At 41.9% G+C, this 12,040-nt stretch overlaps 1 protein-coding gene across 4 annotated transcripts in view; it reads left to right on the top strand.

The window, feature by feature from the left end:
* The window catches only part of LOC131276088 (NUT family member 2G-like), a 30,717-nt gene that overhangs the window by 14,956 nt on the left and 3,721 nt on the right, over positions 1-12,040 (top strand). For all 4 annotated transcript variants that reach the window (XM_071212263.1, XM_071212264.1, XM_071212262.1 and 1 more), the window contains one exon: positions 134-268. The gene's annotated coding sequence lies outside the window, so the exon portion shown is untranslated. The remainder of the gene's footprint in view (positions 1-133; positions 269-12,040) is intronic.

The following is a 12,040-nucleotide window of genomic DNA, read 5'->3' as shown; positions in this document are numbered from 1 at the left end:
TTGTGAGTTCTCATAAAAATGTTCCTTCTTACTTTTACTAGGTAGAACACAACTGCCCAGTCCCCTAGTGCACACCACTCTGATTCCAAACAAAATTAATTACAAAACCCTCTATGTGATTTCGATCCTCTAGCACTGGGACCTGACCCATTCAGCTCTGAAATCTGCACAGCAGCCTTCACAGTGTTTGCACAAAGGGCGCCACAAAGAATCGTTTGCTGAATAAGGATTAGATGACCTGAGAATGTGTTTTTAGCTGCCTTCCAGGGTAAGAGTGCAGTAAGATGCAGTAACAGTCTCTTCCCCAAGTGTACACCTTGGTGAGTTAGAAGTCACAGTTACCTGTGGCAGAAGGCAAAATGACAGAGTGCTTCCCTCCAGGCCTCCTTGCCCTCCCCCTTGTCACACTGCAGCGCCTCCCGCTCTGTCTCTGGGACCTGGTTCTGGGACTTGCCCTTGCACATCAGTCAGTGACAGGTACATGCGCTCATGCTCTCCTCCTGAGGGTGAGATGTGGACCAGACTGCTTTTCTATAGTCAACCCTGACATGTGAAGGAGCCTAGATCAGAGGAGAACTTCCAGAAGAGCCAAGCTGCAAACTCCCACCCTCAGACACCTGAGGGAAATCTACACCTATGGCTGTAATCAATTGAGCTTTGCAGTAGTTTGTTTATCTGCACTATTGTGGCAATGGATAAGTGGTATACCTGGAAAATATCTTGAACCTCAGTGCCCAGGTGCAGATATCCCAGGAAGAGGATTCCAGTGTAGGGTAAATATTTTTATGGGAGGAAATTGACTCTCTCCTTGAGCATTCAATTCTTCTCTTACATTTTCAATCTAGGGCTTTTTGTTAACCCTCAACCTTATTTTCTTTCCCCAGTTTCTATCTGCAGAGCCCACTAGGATTATAGCACTAAATCTCATTTCTGAGTGTACATTTCAGAAATTCAGTCTGAATGTGAGTCCAGGCTAGATATTTGTGTATATCTGGTTTCCTGCACTATTATGTAAGACCTGCATGAGGCATCTTTACCATGACACTGATGCTCCATAAATAATTGTTGAATGAAGAAATGGGTTATATCTGTTTGAATCTCTAAAATGTAATCAGGAATTCAGAGGTTATTGAACAAGATGGTTAGTAAAGAACCTCTATAAAAAGATAGGTAAATGCGTATGGGCAGAGGGAGTAGTTGAATTGTGACATAGACCCCAAAACTGTCTCAGCTGGCCGGTGGACTGTGGCTCTAGAAAGTCTGCCATTTCCTCAGTTGAACTGAGTTATGCAGACATTTCTCACATGCTTCCATCAGGAATGGATTATGAGCCTCATGGGAAAGGGCAAGACCTGGAGAATGTGGCTCCCTGTCCTGACAATCTCTGCAGGTGCTGCCATCTAGGCTGTCTCCCACCTACATTCCCATCTACTAGAGACTGGAGGCCTTCCGTGCAGATGCAGAGAGATCTGTGGCCCTTGACACTCTTCACAAAACTCATCCTTTTTTAGGCTCGGAGCCATTTCCTTATATGATTTATTTTTTTATTGTATTTTCTTGAGGATACATATATTATGAATAATAATTATATTTAAAAATATAAGAGGTTCTCAATTACACCAGCCCACACCTCCATGCATTCTGAGTGTGTGTGTGTGTGTTCTCCAGGTTGTGTGAGATGTTGGTGTGTTTACGGAGATGGGAGTTTCTTAGATGGTAAATACATGTGTGGGGTGGTGTTGGAGGTTTCTATATATACATGAAGCCTTGTGGGCTGGGTGTCCTAGGGCTGTGGACAATTTATGTGAAAATTCAGGGAGTTTGTAGGTAGATTCTACAGGTTTGGAGAATGTAGGCAGTTTAGGTGAACTCTGGAGTGTGTGTTAATTCACAAGGCTATGTTTACCCTTCTAATGCATGCATTGGAGGACTGGCCATTAGTAATTTGTGGGTATTCATGGAACAAAGCAAGTCCAATGGCCACCTCTGGTTTCATCAGGGAGGAGATTGTAGTATTTTCTCATCAAAGACACTGCAGAAAGGAACAGCAAATATTCTGCCTAGCAACACTGTGGACCACTTTGGAAACTTTTGCATATGTGTGTTTTTCGGTGGTTCTGTTTATTTGGAGGGTAAAGGGAGATATTGTATATGTGTCTCTTTGTGAGGTGTGAATTGGGTCTGTGTCTATTCAGCACATAGGCATTAATATGTGCTCACACTGCCTGGGTGGGAATTCAGGGCATTTGTTTTTGGTGTGGACCAAATTTGGAGAGGAGTGACTGGATTTTGTGGGGGGGCTGGGTTTGTGAAGTTGAACATATCAGGGTCTATGGGCACATTCTGTTCATAGTTTCTCAAGATGGAGGCTTGTGTGAGGTTGTATTTGGGGTGTGAGGTTATTGTGTCCATTTGGGTGAAAGACGGGGTGTCATGTGTGAGATTTAGGAGCATGTGGAAAAGTTGCTCTTCATCTTCAGGTTCTGCGGCATCATACCTAGGTGTGTGTTCACAGGGTTTGGGAGATTGACTGTTCCTTAAGTACTTGGTAATATCTGAGTTTTTCTTGAATGCATTTGGTTGTTGTCAGAGTCTATGGGATTGATTTGGGGGTTTTGTGAGTTTTGGTGTATTTTTTATGGGATACGAGGATATGTTTACTACTAAGTGCTTGTCTGTCCATGGATGTTTAGAGATTGTGTTTTTGTACTAAAGATTAATTTTTACTGGGAATTCTGGGGTTTATATAAATATATTTTTAAAGTTACATTCAAAATATATGGGGTTCCCATATAGTCCCCACCCCCTCACCCCCCTCCTCCCACATCAACAACCTCTTTCATCATCATGGCACATTCACTGCACTTGGTGAATACTTTTTGGAGCACTGCTGCACCACATGGACAGTGGTTTACATAGTAGTTTACACTCTCCCACAGTCCACCCAGTGGGCCATGGCAGGACCTACAGTGTCCAGCAACTGTCCATGCAGTACCACCCAGGGAAACTGCTCCCACATCATATCTCTTCTTCCCTCTCCCTACCCTCAGCAGCTACCATGGCCACTTCCTCCACATTAATGCTACATTTTCCTCCATTACTAATCACAAGAGTTCCAGAATAGAATATCAGTAAGTCCACTCTAATGCATACTCTATTCCTCCATCCTGTGGACCCTGGGATGGTTATGTCTGCTCCACCTCTATATCGAGAGGGGGCTTAGTTCCACATGGTTGATGGATGCAATTCTCCTGCTTGCAGTTGTAGGCCCTCTTGGCTCCCTGGTGTGGTGGTTGACCTTCTTCACCTCCCTGTTTGCTGGCTGGAGTAAGTTCATTAAGATAGAGGGTAGGAGCTGCAGGTCTGTTGAGGCTCAGGGCCTGGCTATCACATGGACAGTCCAGAGATTCAGGTCCCCTGAGCATACACTAAGCTCCAGTGCCAACCACAGGTCCGGTAAAAGTAACAGGATTGGCTTCCGAAAAAAGATCACATCTGAGTTCAACTCCATCCCACTCAGGAACACCAACTCCAAAGTAGGGCCAACAGACATGGCACTGAACTCCATCTGCCATGACCATAGAACCTCTAGGTCTCTGGAGGCCTCAGAAGAACCAATACCTGGGGTTGTATCTGCCCTGGCTGTCTCTGGGACCCTGCTGAGGCATGCATAAGAGTGACCCCTCTGTTGATCTCCTGACTCTGTTTTGGAGACTCATACCCACATAAACTCATATTTTTTTGTACAAGGGACTCCGAGCGTACATTGGAAGTCTGGCAAATATATAATTAGTGTCAGAGGTATGTCAGGCTTCCGTGCATTTGTGTGATTGTTACCATGTATATCCATTAGGCAACAGAATGTCTTGTTTTGGGACTGCGGTTTGTGTGTCTGCAGATTGTGGGTAGATGGTTGCTATGTAGTTGCTGCCACAGGGTGTCTTTTTTGTTTAATATTATTACCATTGAAATAATGGAAATGCTCTAAGAATGATCGAAGTGATGACTGTACAACTTTGTGATTGTACCAAATACCACTGATTGTATGTTTTGGATAAATTGAATGATTTGTTCATATGTACTAATACAATTGACTCATTTTAAATATAAGTATTATCAATGTATAATTCCCCACTATATAAATAGAAGTGAAATAAGTTTTTCTGAAAACTGCTTTACTATAAGTTAGAGTGCATGTGGAGGAAAGGGATCTCTCATTAACTGATGGTGTGAGTGGAGAATGGTGGAGCCCTTGTGGAGGACAGTTTGGCATTTCCTCAGCTAGCTAACTATAGAACTGCCATTTGCTCCAGCAATCCCACTTCTGGGTATAGAACAGGAAGAATTGAAAGCAGGGGCACGAATGGATCTGTGCACACCAATGCTCATAGCAGCATTATTCGCTATTGCCAAAAGATTGAAGCAACCCAAGTGCACATGAATAGAAGGATGGATAAGCAAAGAGTGGTATATACATACCATGGAACATTCCTGAGGTATAAGAAGCAATGCAATATTAGCACACAGGATAACCTGGATGAATCTTGAAGACCTCATGTTAAGTGAAGTGGGCCAGGCACTGAAGGGCAAATATTGCATGACCTCACTGTTTTGAATTAAGCAGTTTGAGCAGTCTCATGGAGCGAGTGTCTCCAGGGGACACAAAGGGAATAGGGTTTGTGAGCCTATGCCCATATGTGCAGTAAGTATGATAAGGTGGAAGGGTGTAGTTGTGCAGTGGATGAGGATGACAGTGGTGCAGTGATGATATTGAGATGAGCAGTGCTGGTCTGTGAGTTGGGTAGAGTGGGGGCATTGGACTATCCATGGGCTGGGAGGAGGGTCGTGGGCAGGAACAGATGAACTCTGGGGATTTGTAGATGTGTGGTTAAAACTACAGTGTTGGGAATATTGTTTTAGCAAATATGGCAGGGGAAGATTACTGGTGTAGGTATTGGATGGGAGTGGCATACAGGAGAGGTTGTACCTGGGGCAGGTTTCTCTGGAATATGTAAGTGCTCATCTTGTCATTATGTGTTATCTCAGTGGGTGGAGACCCACACAATAAGCAAGAAAATATTAAATCCCAGTCCGGGGGAGTCATGCTATGTTCTCAAATAGAGTGGCAAGAGTCTCTCGAGAACATAGGCAGTGTCTAATAAAAAGAAAAGAGACAATTATGTCAAGTACTCGATATTATTGCAAGTAATTATGAGTCATACTCTTCAGAAAGTGAAACAGTGGGTACCATAGGTGCTGCGGGTGGGGGAAGAAAGAACAAATAGAAGGAACACAGGACAGTTTTAGGGCATTAGAATTGTTCTGCCTGATCTTGTATAATGGGAGATTCTGGACATTTAGGGTACTAAATAGTAGAAGACTTTAGAAAACAGAAAAATATTTATTATTGTGTTTTGAATTTTGATTCACGATACGAAGAACATTTAATGAATTTGAGTACGTTTTGGTCAAAATATGCCAAAACCCAGAGGCTAAATCACAGAAATATTCCATACACTGAAATAGCCTCATACTAAATTACCTTTTATGCATGCAAAGGCTTTTGGTTGATTGATGTTTTAACAGACAGACTTACCCCCTCATTGATTCTCATAATTCACTGGTAGATTCCGGAGGGTTTCTTTGGCTATATGATGATTGTGCACATGATTTCCAAGCTTTAAAACACATTTCTTTTTTTAACTTTTTAATTGCACTTGTAAAGACCTGCATTGCACTGTTGAATAGAAATGGTAATGACTGCTCTTCTTTGTCTTTTTCCTAATGTTAGGGATATGGTGCTAGCATGCCGCTGGTACCTGTAATGTTTGCTCTAATTTCTGTTGGATGTATTTCTTTTAGGTTGTGGAAGGTCTATTGATAATAAGTGGAAACTGTTACCACATGCTATTTTCATCTGTTTGTGTTTTCATGAACATTTTGTTTTGGATGAGTGTTCTGTAAGGATAATATTTTTAAAAATTTCATCAAGCGTATAAGGGATCTGCATACAACTGACCCCTCGCACTCCCACAAGTTTCCCTCTGAGTAGCATCATACAATTGTGTGGTACATTTGTTACAATTGATGAATAAAACATTAAAGCATTACTACTAACCAAGGCCAACAGTTTACACTGCAGTTTACACTTAATTCCAGTGCCTTAAAAATGCCCTATTTTCTACCTAGTATCCCCAGCCCCTCCCCTCAGAACCTCTGCTAAGCACTATCTTTGCATCAATGTTACATGTTCTTCCATTGTTACAACATTAATGTTTACTTTGTCCATGGTTGCTGACCACCTTAAGTTGGTTCTTCCCTAAACCGTACATTTTGGGGGTTTTTAATGCCCACTCTGTCTCAGATTCAGAAGCGGTTTAGATCTTATGGGACAGATGGAAAGGGCTGTTTTGCTTGCATTTGTAGACACTCTGTTTCACATGGCACTTGTCCTTCATCATCATTTTGTCCGGTGTCTTTGGCAGACCCTTATAAGTGAATCATAACACTGACCTTAGGATTTTGGAGCAAAACCCTGCCATCCTCTGCAGATAACTCCTCCCCTTTTGAGAAACAGCTTTTGGCCTCCTGCTGGGCCTTAGTAGAGACTGAATGCTTAACTATGGGCCATCAAGGTGCCATGAGACCTGAGTTGCCTATCATGAGCTGGGTATTGTCTGACCCACCAAACCATAAAGTCAGGAGGGCACAATAGCACTCCATAATAAAGTGGAAGTGATATATATGAGAAAGGCTTGAGCAGGTTGTGAAGGCATGAGAAAGGTCTATGATGAAATAGCCCAAATGCCCATGATCACCACCACTGCCATGCTATTTTCTCCTTCCCAGCCCACAGCTTTGGCCTCTTGGGGAGTCCCTTACAATCATTTGACTGAGGAAGAGAAAACTCAGGCCTGGTTTACAGATGGTTCTGCATGATATGCAGCTACCGCCCAAAAGTGGACAGCTGCAGCATTGCAGCCCCTTTCTGGGACATCACTGAAGGGCAGTGGTGAGGCAAATCCTCCCAGTGGGCAGAACTTTGAGCAGTGCACCTTGTTCATTTTGCTTGGAAGGAGAAACAGCCAGAGGTGCATTTGTACACTGGTTCATGAAATGTTGCCAATGGCTTGGTTGGATGGTCAGGGACTTGGAAGAAACATGATGGGAAAATTGGTGAGAAGGAGGTCTGGGGAACAGTTATGTGAATTGACCTTTTTCAGTGGGCAAAAAACATGAAAACTTTTTGTCCCATGTTAATGCTCACCAGAGGGTAACTTTAGCAGAGGAAGATTTTAATAATCAAGTGGAAAACATGACCCACTCTGTGGCTAATGCTCAGCCTCTTTCCCCAGCCACTCCTGTCATTGCCCAATGGGCTCATGGAAAAAGTGGCCATGGAGGAAGGGATGGAAGTTATGCATGGGCTCAGCAACACGCACTTCCTCTTACCAAGGCTGACTTGGCTACATCCACTGCTGAGTGCCCAGTCTGCCAGCAGCAGAGACCCACACTCAGCCCCCAATATGGCAACATTCCTTGAGGTGACCAGCCTGACACCTGGTGGCAGGTTGACTATACTGGACTACTTCCACCATGCAAGGGGCAGTGATTTGTTTTAACTGGAATAGACACATACTCTGTATATGAGTTTGCATTTCCTACATGCAATGGCTCTTCCAAATGTACCATCCATGGACTTACCGAATGTCTTATCTACCGCCCTGGCATTGCACACAGCATTGCTTCTGCTCAAGGAACTAATTTCCCAGCAAATGATGTGCGGGAATGGGCACATGCCTATGGAATTCCCTGGTCTTACCATGTTCCCCATCAGCCGAAGCAGCTAGATTGAGAGAATGGTGGAGTGGCCTGTCAAAGACTCATTAACAGTGCCAACTAGGTGGCAATACCTTGCACGGCTGGGGCAATGTTCTCCAGGAGGCTGTGTATGCTTTAAATCAGCATCCACTTTATGGTGCTGTTTCTGCCACAACCAGAATCCATGGATCCAGGAGTCAAGGGGTGGAAATGGGAGTGGCACCACTCGCTCTGACCCCTAGTGACCCACTGAGACAATTTTTGCTCATAAGCTTTTTGCTTCCATAATCTTAGTAGTGATGTTCCCATCCTTACTCCTGGTTTTGGTAATTTAACCCTCTTTTACTTCAGTTGAGCTCAAGATTTGACTATTTTATTGATCTTTTCAACATAATATTGCTTTTTATTGGTTTCCTGGTCTTTCATTGATTTCCTTTCTGATGTTTATTATTTCATTTCTTCTCTTTGCTTTGGACTTAGTTTGCTTTTTTCTACTATCTTAAGATGAAGTTTAACTTACTGATTTGAGGTTCTTATTTTCTGATTTGAGCATTTAAGCAATAATGTTCCCTCTGAGCATTACTATAATATGTTACACGTGTTACTCTCAACCCTATTCATTTCCACTCTATTACAGTTAACCAAATTATATCACTACATACATCAATCATCAGCTCTCATTCTCAACCCTCATTCCATTTCTTAGTAACCCATACTCCAGAGTTTATTTCCACGAGTTTACTCATCCCTGGGAGTCATAAAGCATGCTGGGGGGAAGCTATTGCATTTATATGCTGAGTTTGGCTTAGAGAGAGGCCACCTTTGAGCACAGGGTGGTTCCCACCAGCTAACTCTTAGGCACCCTACAATAGTAGGCTAAGTTTCAATTTCAAGAGTGAAGGCTCACAAGCATAGCCATCAATATCAAGGGCCCATCAATGGACCATCCTCCTTCACTAGTCATTGCCTCTGTACTTGGGGGATTCTTGCCGTTCCATTACAGAAAGTGGCAGAGCTCCCCACAATGGGAATTTGATATTCTTTCCTTATTGTGTGAATCTCACTCACTGTAAAAATGCCCCATGAACACTAAAATACATTTTATGCCTTATATGCATGCCCAGGTGAGCTTCCTCCCATATATCCCCCACACTGACACCCCACAACAATGATCCTACCCTACCATAGTTGAAACCCTTCTGTGACCCAAAACTTCCTTTAAAATGAAACCAAGGATATCACCAACTATAATTAACAGGAGAATGAAATAATGATAGGTTTAAATGTAAGAAAGAAAATACATAATAATTTAGAGAAATTAAAATTTTAAAATTGGGATTTTAAAAATATAATGAAAAATAATTTTTAAAAACTTTTGTGTGTTTTTCCTTTCATCACTGTAATATATATCTTCCTGCATGTACAGTGATCTTATTTTCTTCCATTACTCCAGTGTCTTTTTTTTTTTTTTTTTGGTCTTCAAAGAAGTTTTAGGTCACAGTAAAGTCACATACAGAATATAGGTGTATTAGTCAGCGAAGGAGGTGCTGATGCAAAATACTGGAAATCTGCTGGGAAGTATAACGGGTATTTATTTTGGGGTAGGAGTTTACAGATACCAGACCATAAAGTATAAGTTACTTCCCTCACTGAAGTCTATTGGAGCAAGATGTCTCACAATGTCTGTGAGGGTTTTGGCTTCCGAGTTTCCTATGTTCCTGGGCTTGCTTTTCTCTGGGTTCAAGGTTCCCTCCTGGTGCTGGCTTCCCTTTCCTCTGGGTAATGACTTCCCAGGTCTTCAGCATCAAACTCTAACATCAGAAATCTCGAACTCTGTTCTTCACCATTCCTTTTATCTGTGATTCCCCACCCACCAAGTGGTAGGGACTCAATGCCCTAATGATAATTCAATCATGCCCATGTACAGATCAGATTCCAAGCATAATCCAATATTTCTTTTTGGAATCCATCAATTATATCAAACTACTACAACAGGGGACTCCCATATAACCATCATCTTTCCCCCTTTACCCCTTCCCATATGACTAACATTTTTATATGTGGATGGTACATATTTTACACCTGATGTACCAATATTGAAATATAGCTACTAAGGGTGGTCCATGGTTTACATTATGGTTTACATTTTGGACCATACATTTTATAAATATTTGATGGAATTAAACATGACCTGTATCCATCATTGCAATATCATGTAGAGCATTTCCATTGCTCCCCAAATGCCCCGTTTCTTCTATTCTTTCCTCCCCTTCCCTTGAGGACCATGGGGGAAACCAGGCTTTACTTCTTGAAGGACAAGATTCAGTAACTTGCAATAACACTGAGGATTTGACACATTGGTCTGTCCTTCCCTATAAGGCACCACCCATACTCTCAAGGGACTCCCACCCATCTGTTTGAAAACATAGCAGGCCTCCCCACGATGGGAATCCAACAACATCCTGTGGATCTTTACCCATAAAAATGATCTCTTGAACACTCCTGAAAAGCCCGTCCCAGGTATACCTTGCCCCAAATGCCCTTCCATCCAACACACTAAATTAGTAACTCTTCCTTGTAAAATTGACAAAAGAGCATTCCCAACATCGTACTTTTAATCACATCCCTGCCAGTCCCCAGTGTTTACCTGCTACCTTCTTCAGCCATCCCCCAGTTCCAAGGACTGTCTACCTCTCCCTCCCCATCCTACCCCCTGTCAGATCTGCACCAAACCCAATAGTATCACTACACCCGTGCCATGTCATTTCACTGCACAGCTACACATTTCCACGTCATCATAGACTTCACCCATATAGGTTTTGGCTGACAGTCTTCTTATCCATTTCTATTTCCTGTACACCTATCTTCCAGACGCTTGTTCTGTGAGTCAGCTCAAATTGCTTAATTTATATCAGTCAGGTCATGAAGTATTTGTCCTTCAAAGCCTGACTTGCTTCACTCAACATAAGATCCTCAAGATTCATCCATGTTGTATTATCCATTGTGTCAGTGCTATAATCTTTCTTCCAGCTGAGCAATATTCCAATGTATGTATGTTCCACATTCTTTTTATCTATTTATCTCTTGATGGGCATTTGGGTTGATTTCAACTTTTGGCAATAGTAAATAATGCCACAATGAACATTGGTGTGTATGTATCTGATGTGTCCTTGCTTTCAGTTCTTCTGGGTATGTATTCAGTAGTGGATTTGCTGTATCATGTGGCAGACCTCTAGTTAGTTTTTTGAGAAATTGTTGAACTATCATCCAAATGACTGCACCATTCTACATTCCCACCAGTAGTGGATGAGGGTTCCCATTCCCCCACATCCTCCCCAATACTTGTCATCTTCTGTTTTTTTTTTCATCTATGGTTGCAAGTCTAATGGGTATAAGATAACATCTTGTTGTAGTTTTGATGTTCATTTCCCTAATAACTAGTGATGTTGAGCATCTTTTCATGTGCTTTTCAGTCATTTGTATTTGTTTTTTGGAGAAGTATCTATCCAAAGCACTTGCCCATTTGTGAAATGGGTTTTTTGCCTTTTCATTTTCAAAGTGTAGGATTTCTTGATCTATGCTGCATATTAGGCTCCTATCAGATATATGGTTTCTGAATTTTATTCTCCCAGTAGGAAGGTTGCCTTTTCACTTTCTTGACAAACTCCTTTGAGGTGCAAAAGTTTATAATGTTGAAGAGGTCCCATTTATCTATTTTTTCTTCCTTGCTTGTGCTTTGACTGTGAAGTTCATAAAACCATTTCCTAATACAAGATCCTTTAGAGGCTTTCCTACATTATCTTCCAAGGTCTTTATGGCGATGGCTCTTATTTTTGGATCTTTGATCGATCTTGTCTTGATTTTTGTATAATATGTGAGATGGTGTTCCAGTCTCATTCTTTTGAATATGGAAACCCAGTTCTCCAAGTACCATTTGTGGAAGAGGCCATTCTCTCCCAATTGAGTGGGCTTGGTGACCTTGTTGAATATCAGATGAGTGTATATGGAAGGATCTATATTAGAACTCTCAGTACAGTTACATTGATCAGTGTGTCTTTGTGCTAATACCATGCAGTTTCCGCCACTGTAGATTTGTAGTATGTTTATTTTTTTCCTTGTTTTCATATTTTTTTTCAATATTTTTTATTCATTTTTTAAAAATATTACATTCAAAAAATATGAGGTCCCCACTCACCCCCACCACCCCTACCCCACCACT

Source organism: Dasypus novemcinctus, chromosome 26 (genome assembly GCF_030445035.2).
Source record: "Dasypus novemcinctus isolate mDasNov1 chromosome 26, mDasNov1.1.hap2, whole genome shotgun sequence".
NCBI lineage: Eukaryota > Metazoa > Chordata > Mammalia > Cingulata > Dasypodidae > Dasypus > Dasypus novemcinctus.
This window is presented reverse-complemented; position numbering and strand designations above follow the sequence as displayed.